We start from the raw sequence: 15,896 nt of genomic DNA, 5'->3' as shown, positions 1-15,896 counted from the left end.
GTCTCTACTAAGAATACAAAATTAGCCAGCCGTGGTGGCACATGCCTGTAATCCTAGCTACTCGGGAGGCTGAGGCAGGAGAATCGCTTGAAGCCGGGAGACGGAGGTTGCAGTGAGCCGAGGTCATGCCATTGCACTCCAGCCTAGGCAACAGGAGTGAAACTCCGTGTCAAAAAAAAAAAAAAAAAAAAAAAAAAAAAAAAAAAGAAAAAATAGGCCAGGCGCGGTGGCTCAAGCCTGTAATCCCAGCACTTTGGGAGGCCGAGACGGGCGGATCACGAGGTCAGGAGATCGAGACCATCCTGGCTAACATGATGAAACCCCGTCTCTACTAAAAAATACAAAAAATTAGCCGGGCGAGGTGGTGGCGCCTGTAGTCCCAGCTACTCGGAGGCTGAGGCAGGAGAATGGCGTGAACCCAGGAGGCGGAGCTTGCAGTGAGCTGAGATCCGGCCACTGCACTCCAGCCTGGGCGACAGAGCGAGACTCCGTCTCAAAAAAAAAAAAAAAAAAAAGAAAAGAAAAAATAGACCAAGTGCGGTGGCTCAGGCCTGTAATCCCAGCACTTTGGGGGACCAAGGCAGGTGGATCACCTGAGGTCAGGAGTTCGAGACCAGCCTGAACAACATGGCGAAACCCTATCTCTACTAAAGATACAAAATATTAGCTGGGCGTGGTGGCATGCGCCTGTAGTCCCAGCTACTCAGGAGGCTGAGGCATGAGAATCACTCGAACCCTGGTGGCAGAGGTTGCAGTGAGCCGAGATCGGGCCACTGCACTCCAGCCTGGGCAACAGAGCAAAACTCCGTCTCAATAAAAAAAGAAAAAAAGAAGAAAAAAATTTGGCCGGGGGTGGTGGCACAGGCCTGTAATCCCAGCTACTCCAGAGGCTGAGGCCATAGAATCCCTTGCGCCTGGGAGGCAAAGGCTACAGTGAACTGAGAGCTTGCCATTGCACTCCAGCCTGGGTGACAGAGCAAGACTCCATCTCAAAATAAATAAACAAATAAATAATAAATAAATAAATGTCAACCAGCAGTCAAACCTGTGTATTCAAGACAGTGCCACAAAGCAGGAGCCAAATTTAAAAAGCACAGGGCCAGGGGGGCAACAAGACAGACAGACTTTGGGAGAGGGAGGCAGGACAACAGAGAAAGCGTGAAGAAGATCTAAAGACGTAGAGATACTCAGATACACAAACAGGGGAATGAGACTGGGAGGGTTCCAGGCCCCAGAGCAGTGACTACCGTCAGACAGGGGATGGAGGAGGAGGCCTGGGGAGGAGGAGGCTGAGGGGGTGCTGTGCTAGAGCTGAAACATCAAAATAAATTCCAATGGTTTATCACTACCCTTGAAACTCCGAGGAACTCTCCAAAAATTTAAATCATTCCTTCTGGCCTAGGGAAGTTGTTTTTTTAATTCTTCTTTTTTTTTTTTTTTCCTGCTTTTATTTTTAAATTTCAAAGTTTAATTTTGAAATGCAAGTTTGCCTTCTCTTGGAACGAGAATGGCCACAAACCAGCATAAAGGAGGAATTGCTGGATGATTCCAGCTGCCCCAGCCTTGTAGCAGAAATCTACAATGTTAAATTGGCATTTATTTCACGCACATGTAGAGGTTCTTTAAGCCAAACAAAGCTAGAAATTGCATAGTCTCACAATGCCAACATTATCCAGATGAAGATAATGAGGCTTTGTTTTAAGCCTTTTTCTCCCTTAACAAATAAAATTTGAGTATTAGAAAGAATAATAATGAGGACAAGAAACACAAGTCAAATATAAACAATCACCTTCAGGGAACAAAAGAATTACTCTAAGAATTAGATCTTTAATCACTTTTTGGTTCCCTACCCATCATGTTCCACAGCACAGGGCTTTACTGAGCCCCTACTGGTGAAGGAGCTGAGAATATAGGAAAGAATCCTCTCACCCATGCCCCCAAATTGAATTTTTATTTATTAAGTGAATCCAAAGGAGTAAGACAGTAGGGCCAGGTGTGGTGGCTCATGCCTGTAATCCCAGCACTCGGGAGGCCAAGGTGGGTGGATCACCTGAGGTCAGGAGTTTGAGACTAGCCTGGCCAATGTGGTGAAACCCTGTCTCTACTAAAAATACAAAAATTAGCCGGTGTGACGGTGTGCGCCTGTAGTCCCAGCTACTCCTGAGGCTGAAGCAGAGTTGTTTGAACCCTGGAGGTGGAGCCAAGATCGTGCCACTAAATTCCAGCTTGGGTAACAGAGTAAGATTCCATCAGGAAAAAAAAAAAAAAAAAACAGTACTTTTCCCTTACTACCTTTCGCTGATATTCTTTTATGAAGCCAGTTCCTCCGTTGAGCTTTCTTTTGTTTTTGTTTTTTGTTTTTGTTTTTTAGAGATGGAGTCTCACTCTGTCACCCAGGCTGGAGTGCAGTGGCATAATCATAGCTCATTGCAGCCCAGCTCATTTTTAAAATCTTTCTGGGGAGATGGGGTCTCACTACTTTGCCCAGGCTAGTCTCAAACTCCTGTCTTTAAGTAATCCTCCTGCATCAGCCTGGGATTACAGGTTTGAGCCACTGTGCTTGGCCCTAATTTTTGTTTTTTAGTTGCATTAATCAGAACTTATCTAAATAAGAATTAAAGCTAGGCTGGGTGCTGTGGCTCACACCTGTAATTCCAGCATTTTGGGAGGTTGAGGCGAGTTGATCACTTGAGGCCAGGAGTTTGAGACCAGCCTGGCCAACATGGTGAAACCCCTTCTCTACTAAAAGTACAAGAATTAGCCAGGCATGGTGATGGGCACCTGTAATCCCAGCTACTCAGGAGGCTGAAGCAGAGGAATTGCTTGAACGTGGGAGGTGGAGATGGCGGTGAGCCGAGATTGTACCACTGCACTCCAGCTGGGAGGTGGAAGTTGCGGTGAGCCGAGATTGCACCACTGCACTCCAGTCTAGGCTACAGAGACAGACTCTGTCTCAAAAAAAAAAAAAAAGCTAATATTTATTGAGAATTTCCTGTATACTTTAAGTGCATTATTCATTTAATCCCACAGCACACCTGTGAGAAATATATCACGACATTCACTTTATGGAAGAGGGAAACAGGACCTTGAAGTAACTTCCCCAGCGTCAAACAGCTCAAAGGGCAGAGCTAAGATCAAAGTCCCAGTTTGACTACAGATTCCATGTTTTTTTTCTTGTTGGATTGTATGGATGGGAAGTTATTTAGAATTATAATTTTCAGGGAGGCATCCACTGTGTGATGGGGTAGAATTTGGTGATTTGTAGAATTAGATTCATTTGCTTCCCCACTTTCAGGTAAAAAACCCTGTAAGGCACCCAGGGGACCAGGCGTCCTGCTGTTCAAACCTCCAGTGTCTCAGAGGGCTTAGCCTGTGTGGCCAAGTGGGGCAAGTGCTTGTGTGACCTGGGAGAAGTCACCTCCATCGGGGGCTGTTCTCTTCCCCACTGTAGTGCAGTGGTCACCAGTTCTGTTATTTTGAGGATCAAAAAAGGCTGGATAAAGTCCCAGAGTGTGGAGATGGTGGGCCACCTTTTGACAACCCCCTGAATCACTCTCTCGGCTGTGGAACCTGGTTGGGTTATGCAGTCTCTCTACGTCTCGGTTTCTTCCTCTGTGCAAGTAAGGTAGTTCAGTTCCTACCCACAGGGTGGCTGTAGGGAGTGCATGAGGAAATGTACATCAGGTGCCTGTGTATGAGGCACATGCTCGGTGTTTGGTCAATGGTTTATAATGAACAGGCTTAAAATTTGACAATGTAAACACCGTGCAATTGAAGTGTACTATTAGAACAGAGCACCTACCTTTGGAAGTGTAATGAGGATTAAATAAGTCACATGTACGGCAATTAAAACTGTTAGCAGTTACAATTGTTATTATCTGTTCCGTGAAACAAATGTCCATGAAGCGTGAAATTACAGAAGACAGATCATAGTCCTGGTAGAAATAAAACAACTCTTCTTGGCTTTGTCATACCAAGTGGAAATCGTTCTTGAGATCTTTGCCATTCCTCTCCTGGGAATCTTGACCCACCAAGCTTGCCAGATGTTTAGCCAGATTCCTAACAAGATCTGGGTACCTGATCTTATTACCAGGTACCAGGGTACCAGGAGTTGTAGTTGGACTGAGGTCCCTCAAATCAGCTTTGGATGTTTTGTTCTGTGTGTCCAGAATCCAAAACTAGAGCCCACCTGTCTCCCTCTCCCATCCCTTTCTGGCATGGACACAGTATGCCAGGACTGTGTGCCTGTAATTCAGCACCCCACTCCCTGAAGAGAGGGCCAGGCTACCTGCAGCCAGGGTGTCTCCGCTCAACAGTGGGTGTTTTACCGCACGCACCTGGTGTGCCAGAACCAGAAGGTGAATAAATACATCATCCCCCCAACTCACCTCAGCTTTTTTCTCTTAGGGAGGAGAGCCTGTGCTCAGACCGGCTACAATTTAGTTGTTCTTTGAGATGTGTCAGCAAATGTTTGTGCTGGGAATTGAACTCATCTGAGTCGAGGCAAAGTGCCTGAGGATCAGACAATGCCTTAGGGCACCTGATCAAATGAGCTAACATTTCAGAAATTGTCCAGCCTGGGCAGCATAGTGATCCCCCATCTCTACAAAAATTTTTAAAAGTAGCTGGGCATAGTGGTGTGCGCCTGTAGTCCAAGCTACTTGGGGGGCTGAGGTGGGAGGATCTCCTGAGACCAGAGGGTTGAGGCTGCAGTGAACCCATGATTTATGCCACTGCATTCCAGGCTGGGTCCCAGAGTGAGACCCTGTAAAAGAAAAAGAAAGAAAGAAAGAAAGAAAGAAAGAAAGAAAGAAAGAAAGAAGGAAGGAAGGAAGGAAGGAAGGAAGGAAGAAAGAAAGGAGAGAGAGGGAGAGAGGGAAGGAGGGAAGGAGGAAGGGAAAGAAAGAGAGAAAGAAAGAGATATTGCAGGCCGGGTGCGGTGGCTCAAGCCTGTAATCCCAGCACTTTGGGAGGCCGAGATGGGTGGATCATGAGGTCAGGAGATCGAGACCATCCTGGGTAACACGGTGAAACCCCGTCTCTACTAAAAAATACAAAAAACTAGCTGGGCGAGGTGGCGGGCGCCTGTAATCCCAGCTACTCAGGAGGCTGAGGCAGGAGAATGGCGTGAACCTTGGAGGCGGAGTTTGCAGTGAGCTGAGATCCGGCCACTGCACTCCAGCGTGGGCGACAGAGCCAGACTCCGTCTCAAAAAAAAAAAAAAAAAAAAAAAAAGAAAGAGATATTGCTTAGCTTTTTGTTGAATTGCATATAAAGCATTATATTGATGTGAATTACTTTTGTTATTATTATTTGATCTGAGGTTTAAAGAGTCATCAGGTTTTGCTCCTTTTTTGTGTGTATGGTAGTTCTTAGTAGCTCTTAGCCTTGAAATTACACATCACCTGGATTAATGGAAACATAATAGTTGTGATGTGTAAAATCTGCCATTTCTCTGGATTCCAGTTATAGAAAAGATGAGTTAAAGAATTAAGAAGTTTAGGCCGGGTTCAGTGGCTCACGCCTATAATCCCAGCACTTTGGGAGGCTGAGGTGGGCAGATCATTTGAGGTCAGACGTTCAAAACCAGCCTGGCCAACATGGTGAAACCCCATCTCTACTAAAAATAGAAGAAAGTAACCAGGCTTGGTGGTGAGTGCCTGTAATCCCAGCTACTTGGGAGGCTGAGGCAGGAGAATTGCTTGATCCCAGGAGGCAGGGGTTTCAAGGAGCAGACATCATGCCATTGCACTCCAGCCTAGTCAACAGAGTGAGACTCCGTCTCAGAAGGAAGGAAGGAAGGAAGGAAGGAAGGAAGGAAGGAAGGAAGGAGGGAAAGAAAGAAAGAGAAAGAAAGAAAGAGAAAGAAAGAAAGAAAAGAATTAGGAAGTATATTGAAAACCCTTCCAGACGAATACTGTCATAACTTCATCTGGAAATATAGTTTTCAATTGCAAGCTGGTGTAAGATGGAGAAGGAGTTTCATTGCTTGTTTGAGAATCCTTCCTCTTGAGTATGGAGGGAAGAAAATGGCCAATAAAAGTAGAACTCTGCAATTCAATGACCTGGGTAGAGGGAAGACATTATACTGATCCAAAGTCTTTGAGAATGACCAGGAGGGTCTGGCAGTAGAGTCTGGTTGTAAAATTACGTATGCAACTTTGTAGTTGTGGTTCAGAGAGACAGCGATTTGCCTTACTCCTTGCAGAGATGGAAGTTCCAGAGTTTCTGACTTTTGTTTTCTCAAAAGCCCTCATGAGGCAGAACAAAGAAAAGCATAGAACTGTCCAAACCTCTAGTGCTGAAACTTATAATAGGTATAGTTCTTACAGTAAATGAGGAAAATTAAAGTAGGATTTACCATAATATGAAGAGAATGCCAAACAACAAAGAGAAGTTCTGTAAAATAAAGATATTTATTTGGGAGTAGAGCATTGCAATGGAATTACACGTGCCCTAGTAAACTATGTGCATATTCTGGGAGGTAATGGAAGATGAAGATTTTTAAAGAGAAAAATGAAGATTACATGATTAGTTTGAAATAATTTTCCTTGGCTACAAAGATCAATAACAGTATGAAGTTAGACAGGCCATTTCTGAGCAGATGTCCTTTGTGCAAGGTTGTGGTTTTGCAGTCTTTGTGATAGTTTTTATCAGGCATACAAGTATGAGAACCCTCTCTTCATGGCCTCTCTTCAAACCCAGCTCTATTTGTTAGGGTTTTTTTTTTAAATTAGTGACTCCATTTTGCTTCTGACAGCTTTCACAAGAAACAGCCCTAAGGGTGAGGACTAATCTTGTGTCTGGAGTTCTTTATTCACCTAATAAATCTTGTGATCTTATTTAACTCTTTAGGTAGATTCCTGCAGAAGAATAGGACCCCTTGCCTAACAGTCAGCATGGACAGGTGGTATTCACACTATAAAGTGCCATCTGTGGCTTGCTCTGTTGAGGAAATGTACTCACATTAGGCTCTGTAGACCCACCCTGGGAGAATAGCCCACGTGCTCTGTGCGGGTCTCTCAGCCTGGTTTCTGGACTAGCCTGGCCAAAGATTTAGCCCTCTGAGCAATGTGATGACCAGGAGGTACCAGCCATGCAGCCCTCAGGTAAATTTAGTACTTCTTTGTCCTTGGTCTTGTTTTGTTAAGGTCTTCAGCCCATTCCTATCATCTTTATCTCATGTAAACTCTTTAAAATAAGTTTCTCATAATGCATATTTTTTTCTTAATCATTCTGCAATTTTTTTTTCTCCAGCAGGTATAGATTTGATATGGAGAAGATTCTTCTTTATTCAGCACTGTCAAATAAACACTCATTGAGAACCTAGTAAGTCAACATGGCGAGACCTCATCTGTATTTTTTTAAATCCGACAGGTGTGGTGGTGCATGCCTGTGGTCCCAGCTACTCCGGAGGCTGAGGTAGGAAAATGGCCTGAGCCCAGGAGGTCAAGGCTGCAGTGATTGTACCGCTGCATTCCAGCCTGGGGTGACATAGCAAGACACTGTCTTAAAAAAAAAAAAAGACAAGGTCACATATCGATCAGTTGTCCAAAACGCTGTGACCCGAGACTCACAGAAACCTAGCCCTATGTTTCCCCTAGGAGCAATGGTTCAGCATTCAATAATTCAGGGTTCACAGTGACGTTATAGAGCCTAACTTTCAAGAATAACAAGAACCAACTCTACATGTGTATGTATACTCACACTTTTATTTTATTTTATTTTTTGTGACAGAGTCTCACTCACCCAGGTTGGAGTAAAATGGCACGACCTTGACTCACTGCAACCTCCACCTCCCAGGTTCAAGTGATTCTCAGCCTCCCAAGTAGCTGGGATTATAGGCCTGTGCCCCACAACTGGCTAATTTCTGTATTTTTAGTAGAGATGGAGTTTCGCCTTGTTGGCCACGCTGGTCTCAAATTCCTAACCTCAAGTGATCCACCCACCTCGGCCTCCCAAAGTGCTGGGATTACAGGCATGAGCCGCCGAGCCCAGCCTACATACATTGTTATACACACATGCAAGTATGACTACTTCTCCATTTCTGTGCATGTGTGCATGGCAGTACCTGCAGTTTCAGTCATGTGTCTGGGTACTGTCTAGTCCACGTTTGTAAGCACCTTCTCCAAAGTGCAAAGCCTGGCTTGTGTTACTGTCCATATGTTCACTTATTTGCTCAATCAGTTTGCTTATTGGCTCCATTGGCCAGCTTCCCTTCTGCTCCAGTAGCCTCTGCTGTCAGTCACCTCTGCACCCTCTGTCAGTCACCTCTGCACCCTACCCCACCTTGCCTCTGGATGTTGGGTGCCAATCACCCCCGACACCTCTACATAGCACTCCCCTTGACACCCTGCTTCTTTATTTTGTATGTTTGTTTGTATGTATGCATGTATATATGTATACATGTATGTATGTATATCTGTATATATGTATTTGAGATGGAGTCTTATTCTGTTGCCCAGGCTAGAGTGCAGTGTCATGATCCAGGCTCACTGCAACCTCCACCTCCCAGGTTCAATGATTCTCCTGCCTCAGCCTCTCAAGTAGCTGGGATTACAGGTGCCCACCACCAACGCCTGGCTAATTTTTGTATTTTTAGTAGAGATGGAGTTTCACCATGTTGGCCAGGCTGGTCTCGAACTCCTGACCTCAAGTGATCCACTCGCCTTGGTCTATTTTTCTGACTTCCAAGTAAAACAATCTACCTGTATTACTTTTTAAGAATTAATGGACTTTATTTTTTGGAACAGTTTTAGATTTATAGAAAAGTTAAACACAAATTACAGAAGGCTCCATACCCCTCCCCACACACATACACACTGAATTTCCTCTATTCTTAACATTGTGCATTAGTGTGGTACATTTGTTACAACCTTTTTTTGAGACAGGGTCTTGCTCTGTCACCCAGGCTGGAGTGCATTGATGTCATTACATATCACTGCAGCCTCGACCTCCTGGGCTGAAGCAGTCCTCCCATCTCAGCCTACAGAGTAACTGGGACTATAGGTGTGCACCACCACAGTCACTTAATTCTAAAAAAAATTGTTTTTGATAGAGATGGGGGCCTCACTATGTTGCCCAGGCTGGTCTTGAACTCTTGGCCTCAAGTGATCCTCCCATCTTAGCCTCACAAAGTGCTGGAATTACAGGCATGAGCCACCCTGCCTGGCTATTACAAATACATATTGATACATTACTATTAACTAAAGTTTATAGTTTACATTAGGGTTTACTCTTTGTGTTGTATAGTTCCTTGGGTTTTGACAAATCTCTAATGTCGTATATCCACCATTAATGTATCAATACAGAATAGTTTCACTGTCCCCCAAGCTTCACCTATTCATCCCTTCCCTTTGCATCCCCTGCCCTACCCCCCAATCCTTGGCAGCTGCTGGTCTTTTTGTTGTCTCTATAGTTTTGCTTTTTCCAAAATGGCATATAGTTGGAGTCATATAGTATATAGCATTTTCAGACTGGCTTCTTTCACTTAGCAGTGTGCTTTTAAGGTTTCTTCATGTCTTTTTATGGCTTGATAACTGAATAATATTTCATTGTATGGATATAACACCATTTGTGTATCCATCCATCTACTGAAGGACATCTTGGTTGCTTCCAGTTTTGGGAGATTCTGAATAAAGCTCTTAAAAACATTCATGTTCAAGCTTTTGTGTGACATAAGTTTTCTTACCCACTCAGTTGAGTAAATACCTAGGAGTGCAACTGTTGGATGTACAGTAAGATTCTGTTCAGTTTTGTCTTCCTAATTTTCTTCCAAAATGGCTATAGTGTTTTGCACTCCCACTAGCAGTGAATGAAAGTTCCTGTTACTCCACATCTTCATCAGTATTTGGTATTGTAAGTTCTTCACATTATACTCATTCCAATAGGTGTGCAGTGATATCTTATTATCTCAATCTGTAATTCTCTAATGATATATGATGTTGAGCATCTTTTCATATGATTATTCATCATCCATATATCTTATTTGTTGAGGTGTCTGTTCAGGTTTTTTGCCCATTTTTAAATTAGGGTTGTTTGCTTTCTTTGTTGAGTTTTAAGAGTTTTTTAGATTTAGATATAAGTCCTTTAACAGATACGTTTTGAAAATTTTTTTTCCAGTTTGTGGCTTGTCTTTTCATTCTCTTAAGTGTCATAGACCAAGGAGAAGATTTTAATTTTAATAATGTCCATCTTATCAATGTTCCTTTCATGGTTCATGCATTTAGTGTTATATCTAAAAACTCATTGTCAAGCCCAAAGTCACCTAGATTTTCTTGTATGTAACCTTCTAGTTTTATAGTTTTGCATTTTACATTTATGTCTATGATCTATTTTGAATTGACTTTTGTGAAAGGTGTAAGGTCAGTGTCTCAATTCATTGTTTTTGCATTATGTATGTCCAATAGCTTTGTTGAAAAACTATCCATTCTCTACTTAATTTCCTTCGCTCCTTTTTAAAGATCAGTTGCCTTGTTAAAGATCTGTTGTCTTTTTCTGGGCTTTCTATTCTGTTCCATTGATCAATTTGTCTATTCTTTCACCAATAGCACACTGTCTTGATTAAGTAGCTTTATAGTAAGTCTTGAAGTTGGGTGGTGTCTACCTTTAGATAGTCTTCAGTATTTTGTTGACTATTCTGGGTCTTTTGCCTTTCCACATACATTTTAGAATCAGTTTTCTGATTCTTATCCACAGAATAACTTGCTGGTAAATTAATAGGGATTGTGTTGAATCTATAGATCAAACTGGGAAGAGTTGACATCTTAACAGTATTGAGGCCAGGTGCGGTGGCTCACGTCTGTAAACCTAGCACTTTGGGAGGCTGAGGCAGGAGGATCACCTGAGGTCAGGAATTCGAGACCAGCCTGGCCAGCATGGTGAAACCCTGTCTCTACTGAAAATACAAAAATTAGCCAGGCGTGGTGGCAGGTGCCTGTAATCCCAGCTACTCGGGAGGCTGAGGCAGGAGAATTGCTTGAACTGGGGAGGTGGAGGTTGCAGTGAGCCGAGATTGCACCACTGCACTACAACCTGGGCGAAGAGTGAGACTCCGTTTCAGAAAAAACTGTATTGAGTCTTCTTGTCCATAAACGTAGAATATCCATTTATTTGGATAATCTCTTATATCTTTCATTGGAGTTTTATAGCTTTTCTCATATAGATCCTGTACATGTTTTGTTAGATTTATACCTAAGTATTTCTCTTTTTTCTTTTCATTTTTTCTCTTTTGGTGCTAATGTAAATGATACTGTGTTTTAAGTTTCAAATTCCAATTGTTCATTGCTGGTATATAGGAAAGCAACTGACTTTTGTACATTAACCTTGTATCTTGAAGCCTTGTTATAGTCAGTTATTCCTGGAGTCTTTTTGTTGATTCTTTGGGATTTTCTACACAGACACTCATGTCATTTGCAAACAAACATTTTTTATTTCTCCTTTTCCAATCTGTATCTTTTATTTCCTTTTCTTGCCTTGTTGCATTAGCTAGTACATCCAGTATGACGTTGAATAGGAATGGTGAAGAACATCCTTGATCTTAGAGGGAAAGCATCTGATTTCTCACTATCATTTATGATGTTAGCTGGAGATTTATTTTCTTTTTCTTTATCTTTTTATTTTTTCTTTTGAGATGGGAGCTTTCTTCTTGTTGCCCAGGCTGGAGTGCAATGACGCAATCTCGGCTCACTGCAACCTCCGTCTCCTGGGTTCAAGCAATTCTCATGCTTCAGCTTCCTGAGTAGCTGGGATTACAGGCGCCCACCACCACACCCAGCTAATTTTTTGTGTTTTTAGTAGAGACAGGGTTTCACCATGCTGGTCAGGCTGGTCTTGAACTCCTGACTTCAGGTGATCCACCCATCTTGGCCTCCCAAAGTGCTGGGATTAGAGGCATGAACCAATGGGCCTGGCCTAGCTGTTGATTTTTATAGATACTCTTTATCAAGTTTGGGAAGGTCCCTTCTATTTCTAGCTTGCTGAGAGTTTTTGATCATGAATGGTGTTAGGTTTTGTCAAATGCTTTTTCTGCTTCTGCTGATAAGATCATATAATGTAGCATGTTGATGTGATGATTACATTAATTAATTTTTGAACCAGACTTGCATACCTAGAATAAATCCCACATTGTTGTAGTGTATAATTCTTTTTATACACTGTTGGGTTCAACTTACCATTTTGTTGAGGATTTTTGCATCTATCTTCATGAGAGATATTGGTCTATAGTCTTTCTTATAACCTTTATCTGGTTTTGGAATTAGGGTAATGATGGCCTCACAGAATGAATTAGAAAGTATTCCCTCTCCTTCTATTTTCTGGAAAAGATTGCAGGAAAATGGTATTATTTCTTCCTTGAATGTTTGGTAGAATTCACCAGTAAAGTCATCTGGACCTGGTGTTTTCATTTTTGGAAGATTATTAGCTATTGATTCAATTTATTTAATAGATTTAGGCCTGTTCAGATTATCATTTCTTTTATTTTATTCACTTTACTTTTTTGAGATGGGGGGTCTCAGTCTGTCCCCCAGGCTGGAGTGCTGTGGCATGATCACTGCTCATTGCAGCCTCCACCACCTAGGCTCAAGCAGTTCTCCCACTTCAGCTTCTCAAGTAGCTGGGATTACAGGCATGTACCATCATGCCCAGCTAATTTTTGTATTTTTTACAGAGATGGTGTCTCACTCTGTTGCCCAGGCTGGTCTCAAACTCCAGGGTTTAAGCTATCCTCCCACCTTGGCCTTTCAAATTGTTGGGATTACAGGCATGAGCCACTGCATCCAGCCAGACTATCTATTCCTTTTTTAAAAGTTTTAAAAATATATGTTTAAAATTTTAAAAATAGAGATGATGTCCCACTATGTTGCCTAGGCTGGTCTCAAACTCTTGGGCTCAAGTGATCCTCCCACCTCAGCCTCCTCAAGTGCTGGAATTTGAGGCACGAGCCACCAGGCCTTGCCTCTATTTCTTTTTGTGTGAGTTTTAGTAGTTTGTGTCTTTCAAGTAACTGGTCCATTTCATTTAAGCTATCAGATTTGTGAGCACAGAATTTTTCATAAAATTCCTTTATTATCCTTTTAATGTTCTTAGGATTAGAAGTGATTGCCCCCTCTTTTATCTCTGATATTAGTGATTTATGTTTCTTCTCTCTCTCTCTCTTTTGTCTTTTTGATTTGCCTGGCTATCAATTGTATTGCTCTTTTTGAAGAATCAGCTTTTGGTTTTACTGATTTTCTCTATTGATTTTCTATTTTCAATTTCATTGATATCTTCTCTAATTTTTATTATTTCTTTCCTTCTGCTTTCTTCAGGCTCACACTGCTCTTCTTTCTCTATTTTCCTAAGCTGAAAGCTTAGATTATTGATGTTAGATCTTTCTTCTTTCCTAGTATATAACTTCAATACTATAAATTTCCCTGTAAGCACTGCTTTTACTTACATCCCATAAATTTTGGTGTTTTATTTTCATTTACTTCAAAATATTTAAAAATTTCTCTTGAGACTTCTTTGACTCACATGTTATTTAAAAATGTGGTGTTTTGTTTTGTTTTGTTTTTTTGAGATGGAGTCTTGCTCTGTTACAGGTTCACACCTGTAATCCCAGCACTTTGGGAGGCCGAGGCGGGTGGATCACCTGAAGTTAGGAGTTTGAGAACAGCCTGACCAACATGGTGAAACCCCGTCTGTACTGAAAATACAAAAATTAGCCGGGCGTGGTAGCACGTGCCTGTAATCCCAGCTACTCAGGAGGCTGAGGCAGGAGAATCACTTGAACCCGGGAGGCAGAGGTTGCAGTGAGCCAAGATCATGCCACTGCACTCCAGCCTGGGTGACAAAGCGAAACTCCATCTAAAAACAAAAATGAAAAGAAAAGAGGTCCAGCCCCAAACCAAAATTTTCATTCATATGTTGGGAGGTTGGGAGGATGCTCTCCTATGCAGAATACAGAGGGCTGTGTCCAGCATGTCCCTCTGGAGGGGCCGTACCATCAGCTAGCGGCATTTCCAGGCCCACCACTGCAGCAGCTCTAGCTCACAATGTCTCCTAAAGCTCACCCAACAAGCTCAGAGTAAGTTTTGGGGGTGTGGGTGACATGCCAGAACGGACTGGCTAAGGTGACAACTCAAGCAAAGACCAGACAGGGAGGTGTGAGTAACAACTATGGAGCAGTCTTCTTTTTACAGAAACTGAAAAAATAAATAGAATATCTTTAACAGTTTAAGAAAATAAAATAAAATAAAAAAGCAGATGTGACATTTAGCACAATGCCTGCCAGCCAGCAAGTGCTCGGTAAACGTCCACTGTGAGATCCATGATGATGCTGAGAAAAGGCATCTCCACCCACTGTGGCCGCCTTCAGAGGGAGTCTACCAGAGAAGAAGGGAGTGTCCTCAGCACCCACCTTTTCCAGTGTTTATCTCCCTGCACCCCAGACACTCCACTAATCCTGCTTCCAGGCAAATAGGTGGCCTGTGGTACGCTGAATATGGACCAGAGGCCTGGCACCTCTGTGCCTGTCTTGTGCTGAACTTCCTGGCTGGAATTCCCTTTCCTACTCTTCTCCAACCAGTCACCAAGACCCGGTTTAAAGGTTGCCTTCTAGACTGGGCACAGTGGCTCATGCCTGTAATCCCAGCACTTTGGGAGGCTGAGGGAGGCAGATCACTTGAGGTCAGGAGTTGGAGATAAGCCTGGACAACATGGCAAAAACCCTTCTCTACTAAAAACACAAAAATTAGCTGGGTGTGGTGGTGTGTGTCTTTAGTTCCAGCTACTTGGGAGGCTGAGGCAGGAGAATCACTTGAACCCAGAAGGCGAAGTTTCCAGTGAGCAGAGATCACGCCATTGCACTCCAGCCTGGGTGACAGAGCAAGGCTCTGTATCATAAATAAATAAATAAATAAAGCCTTCTCTGCAGTGGTTTCTATAGTAAGAATGCTCCTGTTGTATTTAATTTTCACTCTTTTCTCGTTGAAAAGGAATACAGGCCTTCAGTTTCAGCTCTGACATGTTAAGAGCTTAGAAACCATCACTCCCATTCTCACAGGAGAAAAGTTGAACACAGTGAAAATTAGCTTTTTAAAAGATCATCAGGGCTGGACGCAGTGACTCACGCCTGTAATCCCAGCTCTTTGGGAGGCCGAGGCAAGTGGATCACTTGAGGTCAGGAGTTTGAGACCAGCTTGACCAACATGGTGAAATCCCACCTCTACTAAAAACACAAAAGTTAGCCAGGCATAGTGGCGTGTACCTGTAGTCCCAGATACTTGGGAGGCTGAGGCAGGAGGGTCACTTGTGCCTGGGAGGTGGAGGTCGCAGTGAGCAGAGATTGTGCCCGTTGCACTCCAGCCCGGGCAACAAAAGCGAAACTCCATCTCAAAAAAATAAAAAAAATAAAAATAAAGATCATCAGAGGATTGAGGTCATAGGGCAAACCACCACCTTGAAATATGGAGATGCGGTGATGACAGAATCACAGCTGAGAGCTGCCTACCTGAAGGAGAAGCCATGGGAGCCAGGAACTGGGAGGAGCACTGAGTCAGGAATGGACTAACAGCTGGAGGCTGAGCTGAGACTAGCTTGAGAATTTAAAACTGCTTGGGACCCAGTGTTGGTCAGGGGCCCACACTTTCATGGATTTTACTTCCAGGAGCCCCACAAGGTTCTCATAGTGTATTTTTATTAACTGCTTGTCACGCATTTATAATACATTTTCACACCAGTTTTGATGGTATTCTGTTTATTACCTCATCATATAACATCAGGATGTGCATGCATTCGTGTGTGTGTGTGTGTGTATGTGTGGCTTAACCACATGGGTTTCCCTCCCTCCCTCCCTCCCTCCCTCCTTCCTTCCTTCCTTCCTTCCTTCCTTCCTTCCTTCCTTCCTTCCTTCCTTC

This window comes from Rhinopithecus bieti, unplaced genomic scaffold (assembly GCF_001698545.2).
Source record: "Rhinopithecus bieti isolate Rb0 unplaced genomic scaffold, ASM169854v2 scaffold_7681, whole genome shotgun sequence".
NCBI lineage: Eukaryota > Metazoa > Chordata > Mammalia > Primates > Cercopithecidae > Rhinopithecus > Rhinopithecus bieti.
This window is presented reverse-complemented; position numbering follows the sequence as displayed.